The sequence below is a fragment of the Fringilla coelebs genome (assembly GCF_963513975.1).
Source record: "Fringilla coelebs genome assembly, chromosome: 10".
Lineage (NCBI taxonomy): Eukaryota > Metazoa > Chordata > Aves > Passeriformes > Fringillidae > Fringilla > Fringilla coelebs.
In genome coordinates this window covers 23616830-23637747 of record NC_140036.1, presented here as the reverse complement: position 1 = coordinate 23637747, position 20918 = coordinate 23616830, and positions in this window count along the sequence as shown.

Sequence of the window (20918 nt, the reverse complement as noted above, 5' to 3'; positions counted from 1 at the left end):
TCCAGGAGGGAAGACTGATGGGCTATGCAGATGCTTGTGCCATTAAAAAGACCTTCAGAAAGAAACAAGCAGGATTGCTCAAAGTGTTGTTTTAAATTAATGCCTGACTTTGAAAACAAATTGATGCCCCCCTGAGATAATTGGAAAAGTTAGAAAACAATCAGGGAAGAACAAATTGAGACTTTGGGATGGACAAAAAACGCCAGATAAAGGAAGTCTCTAAATTCTGCTTCCAGAGCATGAAAGACATTTTCCTATCTGAGGGTGGATTTTTTTTTTTCCTTCAATTCCCTTAATTTATTTTTTTCTCCTTCAGAGGACAAGCCTTGCCTTGGCATGGGTGGGACAGAAAGGAAGGTTCTGGATGTGGATTGAGGAGGGAGGTGGGGCAGGACCTCTCCCAGGTACCCCCAGCAGGAACTTTGTGTGTTATGAAGATGTGGAACAGGATGGTGTTGGGAATGTTGTGTCTTAGGACAAATGGGAATCGCTTTAAAAGTGACCAACTGCAATGTGGTTTCCATGAGAAAATGGGGCTTTTGGGAGTTTTTCATGGAAATGTTTGAAGAACAACTCCAGAGGAGGCTCCAGGATGGTCAGAGGGATGGAGCAGCTCTGCTGGGAGGAAAGGCTGGAGAGCTGGGATTGTCCAGCCTGGAGAGGAGAAGCTTTGGGGTGAGCTCAGAGTGACCTGGAGGAGCTGCAGGAAAGATGGAGAGAGACTTTGGAGAGGGGCTGGAGGGACAGCACACAGGGAATGGCTTCACATGGACAGGGAGCAGGGCTGGATGGGATTTGGGAAGGAATTCCTGGCTGGGAGGGTGGGGAGGAGCTGGGATGGGATTCCCAGAGCAGCTGTGGCTGCCCCTGGATCCCTGGCAGTGCCCAAGGCCAGGCTGGACAGGGCTTGGAACACCAGGGACAGTGGGAGGTGTCCCTGCCATGGCTGGGCTGGGATTGATGCCTTCTGGGGCTGCCTAAACACAGAGGGCAGACAAAATTAATTAAGAATAAGAATTAATTAAGGGAATAAGAAGCAGTTCTGTTGGTTGAGGACCCTTCAGGTGCATCCAGGGCAGCCCAAGCCCCCCAGGGGCTGCCCCCAAAATGCTCCAGGGCTCACGGGTTCCACACTTGGATCACTTGGGGCCATTGGCACTTTGGGGGTTCACCCTCCAATCCCAGCTCCAGGCAATGAAGGCACTGACCCCCAGTTTGCTCCCCCAGCTCATTTTTGTTTCCATCTCTGGCCCTGGGGCAGTGAGGTGTCCTTGGCTGCCAGGCCTGGAGAGGAATTGTTGTGTCTGCCCAAAATGGGACAGCAGCAGCAGCTGGCCCTGGCTGTGGAGTGCAGAGTTACACACCAAAGAACTGCAGGGTTACAAATATATGGAAATATAAAGCTCAAATCCTGAGGCATCAGGATGGGATTGGATTTAAGGTCCTTCCAACCCAAACATTCCTGGGATTGTGGCTTTGGGATGCCATGCCCCACATTCCAGCTGTTCCCAGCTCCTTCCCACCCTCCTGGCTGTCAGAGCCCCGTTTTCCTTCCAACCAGCTCCAAATCTGATTCCTGTGGCACTGCCTGAACAGATCAACCCCCCCATCGAGCAACTCCTTCAATAATTAGGGCTACTTATTGTGCACACCGTGGTTTCATGGCTCTCCTCTCAGTATTAAATGTCAGCCTGATGGTTTTGTCACTTCAGGTTTTATAATTAATGATTAATGACTGATATTCTGTTCATAAAGCTGAATTTTCCCAGTTAACTGTTAAATATTGCAACTAAGTGCACTGTTGAGATAGACTTTTGTCTAATCTAATATCAAAATGATACAGAAAAAAAAAATCCAAAGCCAACCCCGCTCCACGACCTTGTAATTTTGCAATATTTTGATAAACCTCTCTCTGTCGCTGACAGCTGGGGTATGATTAGCTTAATCCTGATATTTTATGACAATGAAATTCCCATTTAATTTTTTCTGTGTCAATACAAGCTCTCATCACCACCGAAATTTGCTTCTGGGCAAATCCTTTCATGCAATAAACAAACTCACGGGGTGAACTCGTGAGCTGTTTTATCACGACTGCCAATAATCATTATGGAATCAAATATTTACATGCCAGGGTGGCATTGAAATAAATGCAGCCCTCCTAAAATGTCAGTTTATTCCAACAGGAAGGGAAGGATTTTAAACCTTGCACAGAAATTGGGGTTTTTTTCCACTTCTCGAATTCCCATTTTGTCACTTTTGTGGGATGAAAAGTTTGGGGCATTCCCAGTATCCCACAGGCTCTGCAGGTGCCCTGTCCTTTCCTGACTCCAGGTTTAACTTTTTCCAGGTTTAATATTTTCCAGGTTTTATTTCTTTGCAAAAGGAAATGTTTGTCTCAGCTCAGGCTGAGATTTGGGAGCATCAGCACTTTTAAAAGTCTGAGGGTTACCTGAGGCAGGGCCCGATGGAAAGGGAATATCTTCATTTATACTCTACAATAACAGCAAATTTCCTTTCTCTACTAATTTAAAACCCCCAAAAAAGGAGGGAGCATGCACTTTAACCCGGCCTTCCATCCTTGGAGAAGCCTGGTGTGGTTTTTATGGATTTACAATGGGTGAAAAACAATTTTCCAGGCTGAGAATGCCCTTGGAAGGGGGAGCTGGGAGCGTGCTGGAGGCATTAAGGCAGCTGAAAATCAGGGTGCTTCAGGGAATATCCTAAAAAACATGTCAGGGGACTGCTGAGGAGTTGTGCTGAGTAATCCCCACAAAAGCAGCATGAACTACTTGTGTGCTTATTTCTAAGTGCATTTTTTGCCTCCAATGCACCACCTTGGGGGAATAGTTTAATTTCCTATTTAATTTCAGCCGTTGCAAATGCCTGAAGGTTGTTCTAAATTATGGATGGGAGTAAAAGTGATGGGTTTTATTCCATGCTGGGTGTGGGTTTCACTGAGTTAAACAGTTCACAGTTCAGCAGGGCAGGAGCTGGGGCTTGTCTGGCTCTGAGAGGTGGGCAGGCTTTTGTGTCTGTCCCGCTTTGATCCAACTTCTCTGGATAAATCCTTAAAAGCACAAGATATGATCTTCCTTGGGCCTTGTCAAGGTTGGAAACAGCATTTCCTGACCCAAAGTGACAATTTTATTGTGTGCTCTGGATTAATGAGTCCTCTCAGATCGTTTAAACAAACAGATGCTGTCTGCTAGGATGGCTGAGAGCATTTGTTAGTGGTAAATGATTTAAAAGCCATCCTTCATGGAATAGTTCCTTGGAATGGGGGCTGGAAATATTCATGGCAGTGAGGGCCAGCAAGAGGAGCAGCTAGAATGGAAGGGGAAAGAAAGAAATATAATTAGTGTTTAATGATTTATTAATGGTTTATAAATACCTAAACAAGAGTGTTAGGCTTGTATCAACAGTTGGAGGCAGTTAAAGGAGCCAGGAGTGTGGATTTGGATTAATGCAGGGGATTCCTGCCTTGGGAGCTGCTTCCAGTACCCCGGGGGATCACAGGGCTGGGATTGGGGAGCAGAAGCTCCTCCAGAAGTGTTTCACAGTGTGCTGTGTCCTGCAGTCTCAGGAGTCACAGAACTGTGGAATTTCAGGTTGGAAAAGTCCTCTGGTGTGGTCGTGTTTGCAGGGTCCCAGGATGAGGGAAGGGATGAGAATCTTGACTCCATGTCTCAGAAGGCTGGTTGATTATTTTATGATATATATTATATTAAAAGAGAATGATATATTAGAACTATACTAAAAGAATAGAAGAAAGGCTGGCAAGGAATGAATGACAATAAAATCTTGTGACTGCTCACAGCCTCAACACAGGTGGCTGTCATTGGTCATCAAGTAAAACCAATTCACATGCTGGGTAAACAATTCTCCAAATCCCATTCCAAAGCAGCAAGACATGGAGAAGCTGAAGCTTCCCAGCTTCTCAGGAGAAAAGATCCTAGTGAAAGGATTTTCCATAAAATATGTCTGTGACACTCTAGGACTGGGTCCAACCTCTCACCCAGCTCTGGCATCTTCCCCACTGAATCCTGTCCCCAAGTGCAGCATCTCCATGGCTTTTCCATCTCTCCAGAAATGGGGGCTCCACCACTTTCCAGGCAGATTTTCCCCGTCTGATGCCACAAGAACACAGAACTGTTTTGCAGAAGCTCCTGCAGACGATCAGTGTGTCTTCATTAAAGGAAGAACAGCTCAGGCAGGTGCCTGTGCATTGGGGATTGGCTTCCTGAAATAGAAATCCCACTTTTCCTGTTGCTACTCCTTTGGATAATTCCACAGCACTGGAAATTCCTCCCAGGCCAACTAAACAGTCAGAAAAGTAACCTGGAGTTAATTAAACACCTCAGTGATGTCCCACTCCCCTGGAAATGTGCAGTAAAAACAGCCCTGCAACGTTTGTTCCTGGAGGATGGAATGACTCTGATGTTTTAGATGCTCTGCAGAGCATGAGGTGACCCGAGAGGCTGAGGCACAGAATAAACCAGCACCAGTCAGGGGGTGTGGGCTGCTAAATGAAGTGAAATTTCCAGCTTGGGTGAGGTGGCTCTGGCAGGCCCCAGCAGCCTGGGCTGACTCAGAGCCTGAGTCACTGTCTGACCCGTCACACAGTGAAACAGCCAGGGCTCAGCACTTCATCCCTGCCCTCTCTGCCTCCTGGCCAGGCTGCCCTTCAATTGTTCATGTCTCCCCACTGACAGAGTGGGGACCATTGCCATCAAATCCCAAAGGTTTGCATTAACAGAGACCTTTACAACTCATCAAATTCCACCCCTTCCATGTCCCAGGCTGTTCCAGCCTGGCCCTGGGCTCTGCCAGGGATCCAGGGGCTGCTACAGCCACTCTGGGCCACCTTCCTCACAATTCCTTCCCACTGTTTAATCAAAATCTTTCACCAAATGGTTGTGATTTTATTTGAATTTACTGGTAGGGATAAGCTTGGTATGTGGTGCTTGACCTGCCAAGTGCAGGGCTATAATTTATTTATCTATCATTATATTTATCTATCGTTATATTTATCTAATCTATCATTATATTTATCTATCATTATATCTATCATTATATCTGTCGTTATATCTATCTACCATATCTTTACCATATCATCTTTACAATATCTATCTTTACCATAATCATTATTAGTTTATTCTATTTATCATTATTATTCTATTTATCCTTATTATTTTATTCTATTTATCATTATTATTCTATTTATCATTATTATTTTATTCTATTTATCCTTATTATTATATTTATCCTTATTATTTTATTCTATTTAACATTATTATTCTATTCATCCTTATTAGTTTATTCTATTTATCATTATTATTCTATTTATCATTACTAGTTTATTCTATTTATCATTATTTTATTATATTTACCCTAATTAGTTTTATCATTATATTTGTCATGACTATATTTTTATTATTATATTTATTCAGCTCACACCTTTTTTGCCTAATAACCAATGCAATCAGTGTAAATCAAATTAATCAGACATGAAGAGGCCAGAGACAGGAAGGGCTGTGAAGAGAGTGGATGAACCACCCAGGTGTTGTGAGTGGCTCTGGGCTCTGTTTGTTGGAGATGCTTGAACCAAGCTCAGATTCCATAGGATTTTCCAGGGAAAATGTGATTTTCCCGAGTTTGGTAACTGCAGTGAAGAGCAGCCCCACGCCAATTTCCAACCCCCACTCCCACCTCAGGGACCTGTGCAGGGTTAGGAGTTGGATCCATGTGGATCCCTTCCAATTATTCAGGCTATTTCCAGGAGCCCTTTCTGAGCGGTTTCCTGCCTCCTGCTCGGTCTGTTCTCCCCTCAGAGCTGCAGATGAGCCCAAACCCTCGGGATTCAGCTCCCTGAGCCTGGCACCACCTGGAGCAGGCCAGGAGGAATAATGCAGGCAGATGTGGTTGGGATGAAAGGCTGGGACCATCCCAGGGCCCCTCTCCCTGTGCCGCTCCCCTGGATCTTCACCGCGCGCTCTCCAGCCCAAGCTCCATCCTCCAAGGAAGGTTGACTTCAACATTTTATTGTTGTCATAAATTTTGGCAACTAAGAGCTGAGTGAGTCAGCAGCTGCTGGTGGGGAGGAAAAAAACCCCTCTGAGAGAATCCCCTTTGAACACTGACTTGGATCGTGATCTTTAAAAATATATTAGAATTAATTCTGGTCATTTTTCCATATCGAGTAAATCTAAAGCATGAGGCAATTTTTGTTGGTTTTTTTTTTTTTTGGCAAAACTCTTGAATGAGTGGGTATTGTTCTGTGGGATGCAAATCCAGCTGCTTGCACTGAGGAATTCCCCACTGATGCAAGCAGACAGAGGATATATCCCAGGGAATAAGGTCCTACAGCAGAATTTAGGGAAGGCTGAGCTCTGCACACACCTTGGTGGGTGATTTAGGCACTCCTTGATGCTGCAGATATTCCAGTGGGATGGATCCATGTAATTTGTCTGGAGGAATAAGCAGGAATCTGGTTCAAACCTCCCTGACAAAATGGCCATCAGAGGTAAAATAATCCCATTGACTACCAGGGATGAGGGAAAAATTGATATTTAAACATCTCCTGTGTGATTTGGAGATATTGGCATTGGATAATTCATATTAAACATAAAAATGGGGAGAATAAATAAGAAGCCTCTTTAGACCAATTACCCAGGCTCCATTTTTGGCCTGTTACAAATTCCAGATGACTCCTTTGGACAAATACAGTTGATGGTGCTGTCATAGGTGAGTAAGGCTGGATTAAAAACCCCTTCCTGCACCTTCTCTGGGCTGGGAGGCTGAAGAAAATTCAGCTCATTCTGGGTGTATTTCCATTTAAAAAATAGATGTGCCCCGAGGAGAGGCTGCCGGGATGTGTTGCTGCGGTTATCATGGAATGTGTCTGACAGAAATATCCCTGTATTTCTGCCTAATTGCTGGAGCTAACTTTTGATGGGAATCTGAGCCAAAGCTGCCATGAAATATCCACAGAAAATGCCTCAGAGGGCAAAAAACCTAAGCACAGACTTTAGAAATTTGACTATTTATTTATTTGCTTTCTGCGAGGAATCAACAATTTCTGAAGTTTTTTCTAATTTGGTTTTCCAAAATTGTGAAGGAATGGGAAAGAAAGCTGTGCTCCATCCAGCTGTAATATCGTTAAGGCTGTAAAATACAACTATTTTTTAAGCAAACTCTTCATTTTTTGTACAGAGCAGGTTGGTTTTGAGCACAGCAGCAACTTGACCCTCTCATCAGCAAAATTGTTGTCAAAACATTCACGGCAGGCAAATCTGGCACTGCTCATTTCCAGCCAGCCCTGAAAGGTCAAGGGCTGAATCTACAGCTAAAAAAGAAATGGATAAATAGCAAATATTTAGTGTGTATCTCTCATAGAGAGAGTGACATGAACTCGTGGTTGGATAAACACAAATCTCTGGGAGTTGTGGTGGTGATGCCTTGTGCAGGCTGCCCTGGAGCAGGGGCTGGGCAGAGTCCCAGAATAAAGCAGGGATTTATCCCAAGGATCTCCTCCATGGATCCACCTGGGGCAGCACCAGAGCCCAGCCAGGGCTGCACCCAAGATGAACCAAAATGGCCCCAAAATCCCCGAGCGCTGCCGGGGTCTCTCCCTGGGATCAGCTCTGCTCCATTTGCACCTTGCAGTTCATTGTCCCATCCCAGCTTCAGCCCCTGCAGTCCCACCCTGCTTGTTTTTCTCTCTGCAGCCCACGGGGTTTGTGCTCCTGGCTGAGATTTGGCTCATTTGTCCTTGGTGCCCAGCTGGAGCAGGAATTGTTTTGTCTCCCTGCTCTGTGCACAGAGCTCACCATCCCATAATGTGAAGCCCAGACCCACACACTAAAGCAGCGCAGAATCTAAAAAATATAAAAGCTCAAACCTGAGGTGTCAGTGTCAGATCAGGTTTGCCCATCAAATTGTGTTGTGTCACATCCCATAATGTGACATGACAGCCCCATTTCATGTGTCACAGCACGGTGACACTCCTGAAAATGTTGTGTTTAACCAAAGTTAGAGAAACTCTGCTCTGGGAGGGGCAGTGTGAAATGAGGGAACCCAAGGAACTGTTGGTTGGTTCAAGTTTTAATAGCAGGGTGCAGAGGTGAAGTTTTAATTTTTAAATTCTTTCTGTGGTTTAAGTTGGGTTAGGACTTCCTGACTTAGACTGGAGATCTGTAAGGACAGAGACTGGGTTGGACACTGAAGGTGGGCAATGAAAGGAGATGAAGATAGCAACCCTTGGCAAATGGGAGGAAAGTTTGGCAAGATTCTCTGTAAATCTGGAGAGGGTTTGAGGTGGGAGTAAAGAATGGAAACTTCCAGAGCCTCAGCTTGAAGTTTCTGGGGTTTTCATCCCTTCTTACACCACTCTGAGAGCTTTAATTCCTCCTCTACTGAGCCTCCAATGCATCCCATGGACTCTGATATTGAGGGAAATTTCTCAACCGCTCCTGGTCACGTACAATTACAATAAATACATGGATGGAGCTGCAAGTTTGATTTTCTCTTTGTTTCTTTGGATTTTATAACTCATTAAACTCCAACCCGACGTCCTTCACTTACATCAATTTTACTGCAATCTTTACTGAGCTCGCCTTTATTGATTCCAGTGGAGTTCAACAGGCATAAAATATGAAACTAAAAGGAGAATCAATTCCACATTAATTAGCCAGCATGCATGATTTTATGCTGCTTAATGACTCTTGTAATCATCTACAACTGTACCAAAGTGGGCAGCAGTTGGAGCCAGGCAGGGCTGGACGGGAACAAAACCCTCCAGCAGTGAATTCCCACAATTTGGACCCTTCAGAGAGTGCAGTCTTTTCCATAAAATCAGATCTAGATCAGAAATGGTGACAGGGAAGGAGAGATTGGAAAGGAGATGAGCTCAGACTGGTTTTTTTTTTCCCCAGTAAAAAATCCTATGGAATTTTTTACCCAGCCCCTTCCTGAGTTCCTCAGTTTGGGAGGGACTTGCAGGGTAAAACTCTTGGGCCCTCACCTACAGACCACTGAAGAAAGGGCAAGATTATTTACTGCCCATTTTAGTGATTCCTTTGCTTATTTATTTATTTCTATTTTACTTTTCAAACCAGTGCAACACTGTGGAAGGTTTTGCACTGCAGGAAGAGCCTCAGGGTTCTCACCTAGGAGCACTGAGGGTTGAAACTGTGGTGTCTAAAAATCTTTGAACCTGGGTCTGTCACCAAATCAGTGGCTTTTACATAAAAATCATGGCAGAGGGGAGGCTCCTGCCTTTGTCTCTTGGATGGCATTTCCCCTGATTTGTGCCCTGATGATTATTTCATTTGAGGGCTGGCCTTCATTGTTTTCCTACTTTATCATTCTAAAATTACTCTTTATATCAGTCACTCCTGATTCCCTCAGTGCTGTAGGACTCCCTCAACCCTAGGTTTGGCTTCTGGCTTAGTGAATAGATAATGAAATGTCTTTCAGGCATTCTCCATGCCCTGGTGTTCAGAACACACCTGGAATCCACAGCTGAGGATGCTGTTTCACTGTGGTGGTCACACTCCCACCTAAGGGTTCCTGCTCAGGGATCTTTTTGTGGGAAATGATCCAGGATTATTGCCTGCAGGGATGTTCAGTTTCTGGCTGCAGAGTAGGTGGGATTCAGTATTAAACAGAGTTTAATTCCCAAGTCTGAAGACTAAAGCAGAAATACAGTGAGGGACTGGATTTGGTTCTAAAACAGGACATTCCTGAATGCCTGTGAAACCACAATCCTCCTTCTGTTTAATATTTACCTCTCCTTTTATTCCAGGACCACAATGGAGGTGATTGCTTGGATACAGATGACATTATGGTCTGTCTTTGCTGTACTTTTTTCCCCCCTTTAACTGTGCATTTACACATGAATGGGCCATTGGTTCTAAATGGTAAGGAGATCACAGTGAATTATATTCACTTTAGTGATACAGTGTCAAACTCAATCTAGGAGAAAATTCCACATCCTTTCAAATGGAGGGAACAATTTTAATTTGGATCGTCAGCAGCTGAACTTTCCCTTTCAGATTTCCACTGGTGGCACAAGTGGATGGGGCTGGGAGCTTCAGATACAAAAATCAGACTTCTCTGAAAGCCAGGGTTAGTCTGGGGACTTAAATAATACAAAAGAATCTGCTTTTCATTATCAAAAATTAAAATAGAAAGGAAACTGATGTGCTTGATTGCAGGAAAAATGGAGAAAGTTGTTGCCCAGAGAATTTATCAGCAGGACAAATGAAGAAAATTGTTGCTGAAAGGATTTCTCTAGCAGCTCTGTGCTGGTTAAAAGCAGTTGTCTCACCTCAACACTGCCCTAGCTCTGATTATTGATGTGTGACTGAGCTTCTCAAGGCATCAGGTACAGATAAATATCGTGTTCACGTGGATGCAGTGCTCCCTCAGGGCTCCTGTTTGTCCTGGAGGCTTTCACATCCCTTCTGCAAGGACTAAATATCTGATTATTCACCACCTGGGTGACCTCATGGAAAGGAATGGGCTCCTTTGTACCTAGGGAAAACTTATTGATGGACTTTCCTGGATCAGGATTTTTATCTGAGAGGTGGATAAGAAATAAATGTCAGCCTAGTTAAGTTTATTTTGTCATGGCAGAAGTAGTTGGATGATGCTGTCAGGGGTGACCCTTGCTGAGTGCAGCCTGTGCCAGTCCTCATCACCCTCCCAGGCAGGAATTCCTTCCCAAAAACCCCTCCCAGCCAGGAATTCCTTCCCAAAATCCCATCTAACCCTGCCCTCTGGCACTTTAGGGCCACTCCCTGTGTCCTGTCACTCCAGACCTTTGTGGAGTGGAACTGTGAGGGGAAGGGACTTAGTGGGAAACTCCAGGCAGAGGAAGTGGGAAAAGACTTGGAGATGGGAGGTGTGGAGACAGGGAGGACCAGGAGAAGGAGCCCTGTGGCAGTCAGAGGTATAAAACAGGGAAATAAATGATAATTTTTCTAGAAGTTCAGTCAGGAAAATGGATTTGCCTCCACTGCACAGTCCTTTGCTCAGGTTCAGAGAGGAAGTTTTTATTTTTAAATTCTTTCTATGGTTTTATTGGGTTAGAACTTCCACTGCAGGACTCTTGTGCAGGTAAGGAGCAGGTGTTATCCATAGGGGTGGGAAGCAGGATGATAAGCCAGGTTGGGATAAAAGATGTGATTTCCATGTCCCCTGGAGCCACATTTAAGCAGAGAGGCTCTTCCAAAGCTCTCACAGGGGGATGAAGCCTTGGGTGGAGGGCAGGACCATCCCCACACCCCTCATCCCGTGGGCTGAATGCCCTTCCCTACAATTTTGGCAGCTGAAATGAATGCCCACATTTGATGGGCTCGTACCCAGCTCTCCTCTCTGACTCCACAGCCCTGCCAGAAGCCAGAGGAGAAAACCCCACAAGTTTAAGTCAGTGTGGGACCAATTCTGTCACTTGAATTCCCGTTTCCCCCCGGTGGCTCCGGTGGTTTTGGGGATGTGTCCCTGCAGTGGCCCCTCGCAGCAGGGAACACAAACTTTTCCTGTGCCCATGGATTGTTTGGTTTGTGGTGTGGGGAGCTGGGCTGTGGCACAGTTCCAAACCTTCCTCCCATTGATTTTGGCTGCTCTGGCTCGAAGCAGCTCTGTGGAGGAGCTGGTTTCATTTTCATTCCCGTTTTTGGGAATTGATTTAACATCAGACAGCAAAATCCCATCTTTATTTTAGCTGGATTGCTGGTACCCTAAGAAGTAACTGCTGCACTCATTAAAAGTGTCCTAACCCCAAATACTCCCACTTTTAGTGCCCTAATTCTGATATTTTTTCAATTTATCCCATTTCTTTATTTTCAGAGCAACTTGCAGCCCACTGGCTGTGGGGTGAAGAAGAAAATCACTTTTCCATTTTAATAGAATTATTGATCCTTGTGCTGTTGCTATAAATCCATTTATCCACTGCAACAACATATTCATAAAGACTTCTTAATTTTAAGCCTCTTCTTTTTGCCTTCATTTAAATGTCACGACCGAGTGATTTATCAGGGAGGAATTTTAGCAGCAAAATTAGGCTGTGGTACCACCTCAAGAAACAATACATCAAAGACAACCAGCACACATTTTTTTTTTTTCATCCCTGCAACTTCATTATCTGTCAAAATCCATTAGGACTTTGTTTTCTCCTTATAGTTAAGGACTAAACAGTAAAGACAAAGAGATTTTTATCTTTTCCACACTTGAGAATGTTCTATTTATCGTTAGCTTCACAACATTCTGGACATGACAACTAAAAATGTCTCCTAATGTTTGTCTGAGCTCAGTGTTGGGAGGCATTAATGACATTTCACTAATAGGAGAAAATATCAGTAATTAACTGTGCTATTAGAAGATCATTACATTTCCTATGCATTAACAATCTTTTTTTATATGGAAAAAAGGTATTTTTCAGCAAAATGAACATCAGGTGAACTAAATTCACCAGGAATGCTGGCATTGCCTGACTCAATGAATGGGATGTGATGATCCTCATGGATAACAGGAAAATAGAGAGGAAATTGGGCAAATAAGAACATTTTGGTAACCTCTGAACACGGTGCTGATAAATGCACACATTTCTGTGAGTCACCAAGGTGATTTCTCCCAAGATTTGCCATTTTTCTATGGTCTTATAAACTTTCAATAGACTCAGTGTTCTCTATAGCCATAATTACCTGAATTTCTGCCTGAAATTATAAATCCTCTGTGTGAGGGGATAATTCTGCAGCCCAGCATTGAATGGTCATGAAAAATTCTGCTTTAGCCTCTGGCTGCTGTTTATTCTGTCCCTTGTTTTTCTTCACTGTGATATCATCACTGTGCTGGTATCACTGCAATTTTAGGAAAGGCTTCTCTTTCTGAACTTAGGGAAAAAAAACAAAAAAAAAAAAAAGAGGAAAATAGATTTTTAAAATGGTTTTTGAGGACCTGGAAGGCTCCAGTAGCCAGTTGTGAATTTAGGAGAAATATTGTTGTGTTTGGTATAGTTCAGCACTGTTAGGGGAGTCCTGATTTATCATAATATGTGTTTAGGATGATTTAAGACTGCAGGAATCCTAAGTAGGGATGGATTTGGGTGTCATGGAATTTTCTGCCAGGATTGGCCTCTAAGTCTGAAGGCATCACAGGAAAAGGGGTGGTTTAGGGACAGAGCTGTTGGATTGGGCCTTTTCACGCCCAGCAGATTTCTTTCCATGCTTTATTCCAGAAAATGAAGCAAGCATTTCTGCTTCTCATTTATTCACTGCAGGAGATTTGATCAGCTTTGTATTATTCAGTGAATCTTGATTTAGGCTTCTTTGGAAGCCTAGACAGAAGTTTTTGTGTACTTTAAGACAGCACAGGCAGAGATTGAAATAGCCTGTGATGGAAAACTCAGTTTGATCAAGGATAAGGGGAATGGTCCCTAAGGAGGGCACTTTGGTATTGTTGATTGTTTGTGTTCCTGAAAGGCAGCAGGAAGAGAGAAGCTGAATAGAAATATTTTATTTTTAAAATTCTGCTCCATGTTCTGGATGTGACCTTTCTCAGCAGATTGGTGAAGAGTGAACATAATTCATGGAAAGTGAATCTCTTCTGCTGAACATGGATTTTTTGGCAGTCAATTCTGTGTCTGTGTGGTCGTGACTTTTCCTGCCTCAATTCCCACACCATTCCCAACTGATGAACTAAAACCATTAAACTCATAAAAAAAAGGCACAATTATGCAAGAAATCTCAATCAATTATGCATGAGGATAAATATATTAAATGAAAGCACTTTGGATGAGCTGTGAGCCAGTTCAGGACGTGTTTGGTGCCAGTGTTGGAGATCCACATCCATGACAAACAATGCAATCTGCTACATTGGGAATGGATGGATTTGCATCCCATTATCACTTTCTGTTGAAGAGTCAATCTCATTTTCTGCTGTTTGAGGAACTCCAGGGTGTGATGTGTAAACATGGTGAAATTTAATCAGATGGCATTAGGTCTGTAGAAGTAAACAAAGCTCGGCAATAATCACGGGATATTATGGATTTCTGATTATTGCCATCATTTAAATTTAGTCTGATGCTGTGGAGCTCATTGCTGAAGAGAAATTGGGGATTTATTCTATGAGAGGTTATCTGAGTTTGGGATAAATCCCTGGTCCATCTTACAGAGGATCTGGTGAGGGAATCAGGACAAACTGGACGTGTTCCTGGTAGGCACAAAGTGCAGGACTCAAATACACCTGGAATTTGTGCCAGTTTCCAAAGAACATTGTGGATTGATTCAATCTGACACTCACACACCTTGCACTGCTCCTCTCCAAAGACTGGCAGGAGATGGGGCTGGGAGAGAGCTTTTCTCCTGCCCAAATTTATAACTGAGGTGTAATAACTCTCTTCCACAATCAGAGAATTTTTCCCAGCTCTGTCCAGGGGTAAATGTAGGTGGCCACTGAAGCTGAGGAACAGCGAAGAAAAAAATGAATACAAACAGGTGATTTTTAACTTGTACTATTTAATTACTTATTCAGGCACAATATTAAGAGTTTTGGAGTATCTACAGGGGAATTTAAAGGCTATTCCACATGCAGTGAAGTGCAGGAAGGGGAGAGAACTGGAGAAGGACTGGGGAAAAAGGATGGAGGGACAGGACACAGGGAATGGCTCCCACTGGATGGATGGGATATTGGGGAGGAATTCTTCCTTGTGAGGGGCTGGGATGGAATTCCCAGGGCAGCTGGGGCTGCCCCTGGATCCCTGGCAGTGCCCAAGGCCAGGCTGGACAGGGCTGGGAGCACCAGGGACAGTGGGAGGTGTCCCTGCCATGGCAGGGTGGGGCTGGATGGGATTTAAGGTCCTTCCCACCCAAACCATTCTGGGATTCCAGGAAGGGAGAAAAACCCCTCAATGGCTCAGTTCCATGTTCAGAAGTGTTTCTTTGTGACATTCCATTGAGCAGAAGAGGCTTTCAGTAGGAGTATTTCAGTTCATCTGCAATAAGTATAAATAAACAGCACCAGAACAGAAATTCATGGATTGATTTTCACTGTGGCAGAGAAAAACCCAAATTCTGAGTTACTGCAAAAACTTTTCAGCTTAAGGCGCTGCAAGGGAACTGTTCCTGCTCCAGTTTCACTGGTTTGTGTGTTTTAGCTGAAGTTGTGTGTGGTACTTTTGAGAAAGGAGCAGGACTTGTGCCTCTGTTATGCAAAAGAGAAGTAGGCTGTTCATCATTATCCTCAGAAGAAGTTTATTTTAAAGCTAGGTTGATTTTTCTGCATGTTATATAAAGTCCCTTTTTTTATTTTCAAGAACTACCAATGTGGAAATATTCCATGAAGTGAGAGACTGAAATATTTAACCCATTTTTAGAGAACAAAGTAAAATTTGAAGAAAATCCATTAACTGTTGGAAAAAAAATTTATTTGTGCTTCTGATTTAAAGCTGTAATTTTGATGTAACCTTTGATTTTTGGAAATTGAAGCATGGAGGGGTTTTGAATGAAAAAATATTTGCTATTAAACACAATAAGATGGTGTTTAACTGCTGAGTAGTGATGGAGGTACTATACTACACACAAGGTTGTTTTCTGAAATTTGGAACAGGAATTTGAGCAGGGATTTAAATAATTTGTCCCAATGATCCCAGGAGGCTGCTGGGAGCCAAAGGAGCCAGGTTTCCCCTGGGATCATTCCAGGGCACAGGGGATGTGGTGCTGCCCAGTGCCTTTCTCCCCTTGTGATGTCTTTTCATCAGAAGATGGCAGCAAAATCTTGTGAACTGCAGCTCTGGCTCTCCTCACACATTTCCATCGTCAGGGACTGTGGGATGCTGGGCAGGGTCTGCTGGAGCCAGCCTTGACCCCATTTCCTTCTCCAGCCACCCCAGACAGAGCCTGATGAGGTAGATCAGATGGGCTGGGTCCTCTCCCTCCCTTCATCTCACAGGGAGGGATTTCACAGGGAGGATTCACATTTCAGCTGCTACAAAGGCGCTTCCACAGCCACTCTCTTCATGCTGGATGGGAAAAACAGACCCCAAAAATCTCCTTAGCCTGGAGCCAGGCTCTGCTCTGTGGGGCCCAGCAGTAGGAGGAGAGGCAATGGGCAGAAATGGATGCACAGGGAATTCCACCAGAACATGATGAAAAATATCTTTACTATGGGGGTGACTGGCACAGAGAGGGTGTGGAGTGTCCCTCACTGGGATATCCCAGACCCCTCTGATGCCCTGTGCAGGCTGCCCTGGAGCAGGGGCTGGGCAGAGTCCCAGAATAAAGCAGGGATTTATCCAAAGGATCTCCTCCATGGATCCACCTGGGGCAGCACCAGAGCCCAGCCAGGGCTGCACCCAAGATGAACCAAAATGGCCCCAAAATCCCCGAGCGCTGCCGGGGTCTCTCCCTGGGATCAGCTCTGCTCCATTTGCACCTTGCAGTTCATTGTCCCATCCCAGCTTCAGCCCCTGCAGTCCCACCCTGCTTGTTTTTCTCTCTCCAGCCCACGGGGTTTGTGCTCCTGGCTGAGATTTGGCTCATTTGTCCTTGGTGCCCAGCTGGAGCAGGAATTGTTTTGTCTCCCTGCTCTGTGCACAGAGCTCACCATGCCCTAAAAAGGAGCTCAAAACTGCTCACTAAAGCAGCACAGAATGTGAAACATAGAAAAGCCAAACCTGAGGCGTCACCTCTGGACACAGCCCTGTGCCACTGCGCTGGGATGGCCCTGCTGGAGCGGGGAGGTGGCGCCTGTGACAACCTGTGTGCCCTTCCAGCCTGACCCAGCCTGGGATTCCAGGTTGCCAGCTGGGATCTGGGATCCCTGGGACACGGGGAAGCTCCTCTCAGCCCACCGGGGCACTGCTGCAGCTGGGAGAGCTCCGCTCGGGGGCCATGGCCAAGGCCGCTGTGACATCCTGAGGGTGACATCTTGGCCATGGGGGAAGGCCCTGCCCTGGTTTGTGTCCCTTGACTGCCCCAGCCGTGTTTTGGGTGATCTCTCCGTGCTGGGATTCCAGGTTGCCAGCTGGAATCTGGGATCTCTGGGACATAGGGAATCTCACCTCAGCCCACCGGGGCCCTGCTGCAGCTGGGAGGGCTCCGCTCGGGGGCCATGGCCAAGGCCGCTGTGACATCCTGAGGGTGACATCTTGGCCATGGGGGAAGGCCCTGCTCTGGTTTGTGTCCCTTGGCTGCCCCAGCTGTGTTTTGGGTGATGTCTCCGTGCTGGGGTCACTTGGGATGGGCTTTTCCTGTCGGGGTGGCTGTGGGGTGGCCTCCTGTGGGGTGTGGGTGCTCCCCGGTCGCTGCCATTGCCCTGCCGAGCGCTGGGCTCCCTGCCAGGGCCTCTGGAGACAAATCTCAGGCTTTTACCTCCACATTGCCTCTGCTTTCCAGCCACCAACCTTTGCTTTGCTCAAACAGGGCTGAATTTTGCATTTTGGTGTCCGTGCCCTCAGTTTTTGGGCGCTGCCAAGGCCCTGCTGAGGGGCTGAGGTTCAGCTGGAGCCTGCACCAAGCGTTTGCTGGTTGCTTTAATCTCTTTAATCTTCCCTTGGCTCCCAGATGCTTTTTGGGAGCTGAGTGCTCCTCTTGGAGCTCAGGCTTTCCTGGAGGGCTTTGGCAGCACGCTGATGTCTGTCTTTCTATAGAAAGAACATATCCAGAGGCACCTTTCCTTTCTCTTCCCACAGAAAATGCCGACTGCACGGCTCTTCTGCTGCTGCTGCCACACAGAAGTGACATATGTTTTTAGATGTTTTAATAGGAAGTAATATTTGTGTACAATAATGCCTAGCAGCATCTGAAATATCATCATATGTAATTCATGCAGGAGCCATGAGTTGAGCCCTAAATATCTTCTTTATTTTTCTTTTTTTTTTTTTTAACCAAAATGGTCTTAGTTTAACTTCAAAATAGGCATTGAATTTCTCCATGGCATTCTGGGTATTTTCTTGCTAAAGAAGTGTCTGTAATTTCTGATCTGTAATTAGAACCCAATTTAATAATTACATGTCCTGCAAGGAAATGTTTCTTGAGCAGGGCTTTGTTCTTATGCAGCTGCTGGGAGCACAAAGATGGGGATTATAAGAAATAGTTCAGATGAAAACGAACTGGTGAGGGCAAAGTACCTTCAGAAGTGATCAGAGCTGCTGAAGGATGAGTGGAGTTGATCAAATTCACTTTTTATCATATATAGTGTGGAGATGTACATCTCATAAGCATGCATGGCTTAAATCACTCTGGATGCAGAAAGATTAATTTTTGTGAGTGCTAATGACAAATTTTTATATGAAATTTAGCAGATCAAAGGCACTGTTTGAATGGCTTGTCTTTCCTCTGGGAAATTCCATCATAAAAAAAAGCTAACCTAAAAATTCCACAAGAATTTTCCTAGGGTTTCCTTCCATGAAAACCTTTATCAAGCATATTATTAACTTAAGGCTAATTCAGAATCATTTTAGCCTTAAACATGAATAATTTCAGACTGACCTGATGACAGGTTCAAATTCTTTACTAAACTATGAAGCTTAGCTAAAGGATCATATACTCATTTCATTAACTTCTTCTTCCAGGCAATATTGTACCTTGGAAATGACTTAATTAGTTGAAATTCATGGCAAAGGTATTTTGGAAAGCTGCCTGGACCAGGAGATGTGTGCAATACAGATCTGTATTTCTAGTTTGTGCTGGATGAATTGATCACATAAAAAGGTTTATTTCTTGGGAAGATCTTCAGGGAATGCTGAGAAGTTTAAAATCTATGGAAATGGCCAATTTCCATAATTGTTGGAGACAATTGCAGAGCTGATTCTGGGTCTCCCTACGAGCTTTGCTCCCCTGCTGTGCTATAGTGTTGATAAAAGGGGATGGATGGCTTTGGGCTCAGGTGATTGGGAAAGGGAAAATAATTTCCATTAAGAAATTCAGCTGGTTTAATTTTTTAGCTTAATTATAGAGTCATTAAGGTTGGAAAAGCTTTCCAAGACCATCGAGGCCAAGCTGTGCCCGATGCCCACCCTGTCCCCAGCCCAGAGCACTGGAATTCCTTGGACACCTCCAGGGATGGGCACTCCAAACCTCCCTGGGCAGCCCCTGCCAAAGCCTGACCACACTTTCCATGGAGAAATTCCTGCTGGTGTCCAACCTGAGCCTCCCCTGCTCAGCCTGAGGCTCTGTCCCCTTGTGCTGCCAGATGGTCACTGATTTCCTCCACAAAACACTCCTCAGTGTCATTCATCATCTGACTGGTGACAGATGGTGTGGTCACAGCTGGCCCAGGCAGGTGGCAGAGCTCCAGGCAGATGTTTGCAGCTGCAGAGCACAGCTGGACACAGCCCCACATGTGCCTGGGTAAGAAAGCAGCTTAAGAGAGGATCTCCAGGTACGCAGAGAAGTGTGCTGGAAACTCTCTTGAAGGACTTGTGCTTAAATGTGGTCTGAAATATTAATGTGACCTCCTTTTGTGGCCAGGGGACTTTGTTAGCACTTCCATATGTTGGAGACCCTGGGGACACTGGGAGGCTCAGGCTGGCTCTGGATTAACATGACAGTGTTGAGATGTTGGTTTGACCTCCAGCACCGAGATGAGTCCAGGCTCTGGCACTTTCCTTTGTCATTTCTTCCTCAGCTTTTCCAGAAGGAGATGTGAGCAAGGACAGTGAGGTTTGGTTTTTTACTTCCTATCATGGGCTGAGGAGTCAAACCCCGCTGATTTTTTTTTTTTAGGCTGCTGCTGTACCTGTTCTACTCTTCAAAATATTAAATTGAGCTCGCTTGAAATGAAAAGCAACAGCCCAAGCTGATAAATCCAAGAGGATCTTCCATCATTAAAGATGGATGTGCTCAGTCTGAATCTCCCTGGAATGGGAAATTGTTATTGGACCTTAGCTTGGACTTCCAGGAACTGTGGGCTCATGGCCTGTTGCCAATCCAGGTCTTCCTGCAGAGATTCCTTCCATTTCAGAGACGGACTCACCACCTCCAGCACTCTTTGGGCTTTTCCTGGTGTTTTCCATGGCAAAGTGAGCCTGGTGTTCTGCAGGTGATCCTCTACATGGCTGGACAGAACTCGGGATCTTGGCAAAAAGGGGTGGCTGGTGTGACTTTATGGGGGTGTCTGTGGTGGTCTTCTGCAGGTCTGGCCTTGGAGAACTCACTGTGACATTTGGGGTTGCTCTTGGAATGGATCAAACCCCACCCAGCCCTTCCTTGTCCAGATAAATTGAGTCTGAAGTGCTTTAGATGTAGTTGGTCACCTCCAGTGCGATTTTTGAAGCAGATTTTAGTTCAGTTGGAGCCACCTTGGGAAAATTCCAGCTTTTTCCCAGCCCCAAAATGGAGTTGCAGCTGGGTTGTGAGGACAGGAATTTGTCACATCAGGCACCTGCAACACCGGCATGCGGCGACATTTTCATGGCACCGCAGGAAAATCCTGAGGGATTCGGAGGAGGAATCTCCTCCTCCCTGCTGACAGCCAAATTGCAGAGTGCCGTGGCTAATTGCACGCTCCAAATGTCTCCAACATTGCAATTCCATGTAAAAAATTGCCATCCCTGCCCTGGGAACATCACAAAGCCGTGCTCAGCAGTCGAGGTGTTTTACACCTCTCACTGAACAAAAAGAGTGGCTTGTCCCCAAAAAGATGATGAATATGGAGTGCTACAACAGAGTGTTTTGGTCCTGTGAGAAGATTGATGGATTTGAGCAATGCTGGTTTTTTTTTCTCCCCCTACAACCAAGTTCTATTCAAAATCCTCCCATTCAGCACCTCCCGAGAATTAATTGAGCTGCTTTCTGTGCCTTGGACTTATTTGCATATTTCAGCCTCCCTTTTCTAAAGCCATTTAAAAACCCAGTCACTCTGGGAATCACAACATCCAAAGGTTGGGAAACCACCAGGTAAACACTCCGGTGTTA